The sequence below is a fragment of the Sinocyclocheilus grahami genome, unplaced genomic scaffold, assembly GCF_001515645.1.
Source record: "Sinocyclocheilus grahami isolate Dianchi unplaced genomic scaffold, SAMN03320097.WGS_v1.1 scaffold1603.1, whole genome shotgun sequence".
NCBI lineage: Eukaryota > Metazoa > Chordata > Actinopteri > Cypriniformes > Cyprinidae > Sinocyclocheilus > Sinocyclocheilus grahami.
In genome coordinates this window covers 150,754-157,017 of record NW_015506782.1, presented here as the reverse complement: position 1 = coordinate 157,017, position 6,264 = coordinate 150,754, and the positions used below count along the sequence as shown (strand labels likewise).

The window sequence follows — 6,264 nt, the reverse complement described above, 5'->3', positions numbered from 1 at the left end:
CATGTCTCCCTGCAATACAACTCTGATTGTTCAATCACACCATCTAGTGGTCTGTTATTGATACAACCACAACTGCAACAACTGATAACGGAGCGCTCAAGCAGGTACTGCCAGTCATGTTGATGAGGTAATTAAAATATGTCAAATTAATATTTTGCATTCAATTATTTACTTATCAGGCAATGATATACAGAAAAATTATGCAGTGTAGTCTTTTTCACCCTGTGGAGGTTTCTTTTGCAAAATAATCTGCTGACTGTACACCATCTCTCAGCCTTAATGCGCCCACCCCCCAGTTTGGGAACCACTGGCTTAAGGCCATTTGTGAGATTTCAAACATCATGCACGCAGTAACCAGCATTACCCTGACCACCAACCCCATGCCCACTTCCCTCAATTTTGTTTTATTACTGATCTGCATGATTCACGTGGGTCATGATTTTAGACCGAAAAACAAAACAAAACAAAAACGGAATTCTGGCTGCTGAGTGTGTTGCAGGCCATAGTTTGTTAATTTGCAAAATGTAACAAGCAAATCTTACCCACTCCATCTTTCTCAGCACCAGTGGGCATCTCTCAGGCAGACCATCATGGAGACGGCTGGAGTGCTCATTCACCTGACACACAAGGTAAAAGAACATTAATTAGAATAAAGGGGTGATCACACTGCACTTTTCCTTCTGTTGACTTCCATTAGTACGCATGCGACTGCGTCAAACCGGAAAAACAAGCTTGTGTGAAAAGTTTTACATTTCGCTGCATTCCAATGTTCAAGCTGGTTCAATGGTCAATCACGTGAAACTGTATGACCAACAGCAGTTTGATACATCACAGCATAATAGCTGAATTAAAAGAACATGAATGTAAAACTGCAGCGCTGCAGGAAAGTGGAGTAGATTGTATGTTTTTACATTTTAAATGTATTATTATGCGTTATGAGTTGAATTTAAGTTTTTAAAACCATGCTGCAGAGCATGACATCATATCACGACCGTTGCAGCATCCAAGGAAACTTTGCATGCTTAAAGTCTAGTGTGACCGCAGCATTCACAGCTAAAACTGAATAATATATTGTGTTCAATTCGTAGAGCACACCTTTACTGTCCTGAGACCCTCAGGTAACTACCAAGGAAGAACACAGAGTAAGTTACATTTGATCGGCTATAACGGTGTTGTAATCTGAAATGGTTCACCCAAGTTTTAGGGGCCTATCATACAGCTGGTGCAATGCGGCTCCAGGCGCGAAGCAAGTGTTTTTTTTGCTAGTTTCAGGCTGACACAGTTGTCATTTTCACATCCTGCGCCACGTTGTTTAAATAGCAAATGCATTTGTGCCCATGGGCGTGCTGGTCTGAAAACGAGGTGTGTTCAGGCGCATTGCTATTTTGAGGCAACTGAAATAGACTGTGCCATTGACCAACAAAAACCTGGTCTAAAGTCTGGTGCAATATTTTTTCTTTGTTATTTAAGGAGCACGTTAGCCTATAGACGGGTGCACAACACGCGTACACTTTGCTTATTACACACACACAGGGACGTGCAGCAAAAAAAGCAAGCTAACATTCAGTAGAATTTATATATTTCATTTCAAGAATATAAAATTTAATTAATTAATTAATTCATATCTTTTAGTTTGTCAAGAGATTTAAATAGCCATTTTGGAAAACAGTGTACGTGCGCACGTGCTCTAGTACATAAGAGCCTATCACTGAATCTGGAAAGAAAGCAAAATAAAATAAAATAAAATAAAAAATCAGTCCGCAGATGTCATACCCATAATTCATATAAAAAAAAATCTGGAATTAATTCAATCTCAAACCAATTAATTAAAGGTTATTACTCCACCTGTGTAATGTCATTAACCAATGTGTTTACACAGTAAGATATTTAATGTTTTTTAAAGAAGTCTCTATATAAACTCAGAAAGTTCAGAAGAACAGCATTTATCTGAAATAGAAATCTTTTGTTAACATTGTTTTCTCATCACTTTTGATTAATTTAAAGCATTGTTGCTAAATAAAAGTATTAATTTCTAAATATTCACACACACATACACACACACACAAAAAGAAAAAAATTATACTGATTCCAAGCTTTTGAATGGTTTATTGTAAAAAAAACTTTTTATTTCCCATAAATGCTGATATTTGGATCTTTCTATTCATCAAAGAATCCTGAAAAAAACTGTACTCAACCATTTTAAATATTGAAAATAATAATAATAAAAAATGTTTCTTAAGCAGCAAATCAGCATATTAGAATGATTTCTGAGGGAACATGTGACACTGAAGACTGGAGTAATGATGCTGAAAATACAGCTTTGATTTAAATTTACATTTTAAAATAATCAAATACAGTAGTCAACATTTGAAGTGGACCAACACCTTTCATCAAAGTTGTCATAAAACCTAAAACCTAAATGTGTTCTTGTCTTAGAACAACTTTGATGAACTTTTTTGAACCACTTCAAATGTTGACTACTGTAGAAAGCAGGTATTGTACTGTATTTTGGATCAAATAAATGCAGGCTTGGTGAACAGAAGAGAATTCTTTAAAACATAGAAAATCTTACTGTTCAGAAAGTTTTGACTGATAGTGTGCATGTTACAATTTACTGACTTCTTTTTCTTCTGGATGGCATTGATGCCATGATTTTACTTTAAAATAGATTTTAATACATATTTTTCTTTGCTTTTATTATTTTCTGAAATTCAATTAGCTAGAATTTTAATGTGCATTTACTTGTCTGAGTAACAAGCAAATCTTACCCACTCCATCTTTCCCAGCTCCAGTGGGCGTCTCTCAGGCAGACCATCACGGCTGGAGTGTATATCCACCTAACACACAAGGTACAAAAGCATTAATTAGCATAAGGAGATGAAAATAAGAAAAAATTCATTCCCAGCCCTTCACACAATTTAAAACCGGATAACATGACATGCATGATCTGTTTAATCCATAGAGCACACCTTTTCTGTCCCGAGACCCTCAGGGGACCACCAAGGAAGAACACTGAGTAAGTTAAGAAGGGGAAAAACAAAATGTCTGATAACTTTAACAATGTCCAGGAATACAGACATGATGGGCTGCAACATTCACAGGAAGCTGTTTGTTCTGAAAGTACAATAATCTGCACGTTTTAGTCAAATTGAACTAAATCAAACTGAACACCATTTCAAATCATATTAAATATTGTTATGGATTTAATGTTTTTTTCCATTTTAATCACTTTAATAATTTCAATGAAGTTACAGCTAAAAAAAAACAAACATGCATAACGTTACACCAGAGGAAAAAAAAAAACGAAATTTGGTACATACCATCGGTTTTGAAATCATGGTTTGGTATGGTTTTAGTATAGCAAAAAAAAAAATCAAAATGGCTTTCTTTAGTAAACAGTGGTTTACTGAACAAATATGATATATAGTATATATCTTATATTATATTATATAATATATGTGATTATTATTATTATTATTATTACTACTATAACACATATTTCAGATTTACAGTAAATTGAATTATATTTACACATAACTATGTATATTTAGTAATTTAGTATTTTAAACCAAACTTTTATATATTTCAATATACATAATGCATTCATGCATTTATATAAATATATTATTAAACCAATAGTATTTATTTACTTACTAATTTGTTAATATAAAAATTGTCATACTTGAAACCCCAACATTTAGTGATAGAATATCTTTTGTGATTTTTAATGAGAAAAAAAAAATTATGGTTTGTTATGTGTTGTCTAACAACTATCTTCTACTTCCTTTAAAGCACTAAATGTACATCTATTCTGCTTCCAGTGCTTTCTGGACTAAACATGCTCCCTATGTGATTTAGAATCTCAATTAAGATGACTGAATACCCTGGTAAGTCCACTCTCTGCCCCCACTGAGAGATGGCGCTGATGTTTCATTGCTTCAGGTCAAAGGTTAAAGGTGAATGACAACCAAGATATGAAAACTGAGAGTTGAGTTGTCACTACATCAGGATCACTAAATCACAGCACAACATTTACACAGTAACTCTTGGCTGAGCAATAGATGTGTAAATAACACTCTGTCACACACTCAGTTACTCAGTTACTCTTGCGTTTGTTTTTTGACTTTTTGTTGTGGTGACAAGCTGCGGCAGGTGAACCGTTGTGTCTCAGGGTTGCTATGGCAAGGTTGAGGCTTTCTCCACAGTTACCATGGTGAGGTGGACATGACTGGACGTTTTGACCCATCTCTGAGTTCACTGAGCACTAGGGGCCATAACAGATACTCCAAAATATCGTATGCTCCACAGAGCATAACATTCATAATCCGTGAACGCTAAAACAGCGGTGAAAGTTGATGGTGTCGGTGGGTCTGTCGCAATAATCAATATATCGACTTATCGCGCAATATGACCTCAATAATTTTTGGTGACGCAATATATCACCCATTATATTTAATAAAAAATGTATGTCACCATGTTTTGTACATTCTCCTTGCTCCTGTGTCTTTTGCAGATTCTCGTACATAACATGGTGTAGTCATGAGGTGCTAGATCAATGTGTGTGTGACTGAACTTAACATCAAACTGCTTCTGTTTCACACACAATGCCGGCACAGACGTGCATGTTCGGCTAGAGTCCCTTTGAACTAGTGCATCTTCGGATGCGGAGCTGCGCAGAAAGTCACCTAAGCTGCGTGCACCTAAGCGAACTTGCGGACGCATCGAGTAAATCAGCCTTGTGTGCCTTAGATACAGTGAAGACAGCATGCTAGTTTAGAACTCTTCTCATTTTTTTTTTTTTTAAATCGCAGAGAGTGTGTTCATTTGTGCAATGATAACCTACCAGCAATGTAACTGATTTTTTTTCTCATAGTTGAGGTATACCTATGATGAAAATTACAGGCCTCTCTCATCTTTTTAAGTGGGAGAACTTGCACAATTGGTGGCTGACTAAATACTTTTTTGCCCCACTGTATATTGTACTGTGGTACAGTTATGGAGGCCCTTCATAATGCAGAGGTCAAGTGCCTGCTCTGCCAATAGTTAGAAATGGCACTATAGTAAGCAGTGTTTGATAAACAGCTGTTTTTCTAAATTCTGCTGAGGTGAAATTCAGTGCAATCCTGTAGCGTGGCCTCTGTATCATGACTTTGCTGGTGATACACAGCCCTAGTGCATACCATGATAAACTAAACATTGGAGTATAAGCATAAACGTTTTAAAATACGTCCAAGAATTTTACATGTCAGTCAGTTATTGAAGTGGCATCAACTTTTCATTTGCACGCCCCTAAAGATGATGCTACACACAATGAACTGTGATTGGTTGCTTTACCTGTTAGTCAGACAGCCTCTCGGATGGTCCTTGGCCAATCAAAGGGGTTCAGACCTTCTGTTGTCAGCCTGAAGGCCTGGCTACACAAGACAAAGATTTTCTTAACTTTAGGGCTTTCATGCAACTGGGCACACTAAGATTTGGACTACAGCAAACATCCCCATTGTGAAATTCACATCAGAGTCCTCATGCTGTCAACAGAATACCAATATAAATTTTTGGTAATGTCAATGTAATAATAAATTAACCATACTCTTATTACTGTTATTATAAGAAGTGAAGATGTTTTATGCTTTTCTGAAATTTGGTTTTAATTTTAGTGTGTATTTATTTGTTTTGGTAACAAGCAAATCTTACCAACTCCATCTTTCTCAGCTCCAGTGGGCGTCTCTCAGGCAGACGGCTGGAGTGCTCATCCACCTGACACACAAGGTAAAAGAACGTTAATTAGAACAAGGAAGAGAAAACACTAACTCACAGCCCTTCACACAATCTTAAACTGAATAACATAATATTTTGTATTCAATCCGTAGAGCACACCTTTTCTGTTCTGAGACCCTCAGGTGACTACCAAGGAAGAACACAGAGTAAGTTACCTAATTATTTTATTTTAAATTGATGTTGAAACCATCATCATTAACTTACTTTAAGATTTTACTTACCAACTCCATTTTGAGCTCCAGTGTGTCTCTTTAGCAAAGCAGAAAATACTGAAAAGCATTAAAGGGGTCAGGATTTTTTTTTTGTTTGTTTTATTGTAAACATTTTACCCTAAATAATGTGACATTCTTTTGATAACATCCATCAAGGCAGATGCATGTAACACTACATCTAACATTTAAAACCTTACAGTAAATTTATACTTACAGGTACTTCTGGTGGGAGACAGGAAAATGCAGTCTTGAGTACAGTACCAAATCAATGTACACA

The 6,264-nt window shown here is 36.0% G+C and overlaps 1 long non-coding RNA gene across 1 annotated transcript; it reads left to right on the top strand.

Moving 5' to 3' along the window:
* The first annotated feature begins 579 nt into the window (after window positions 1-579).
* Window positions 580-5,768, top strand: LOC107571506 (uncharacterized). The gene is made up of 5 exons (XR_001607195.1): window positions 580-629; window positions 1,089-1,142; window positions 2,787-2,849; window positions 2,963-3,016; window positions 5,710-5,768. It is a non-coding gene; the product is annotated as an uncharacterized lncRNA (long non-coding RNA).
* Window positions 5,769-6,264: the final 496 nt, after the last annotated feature.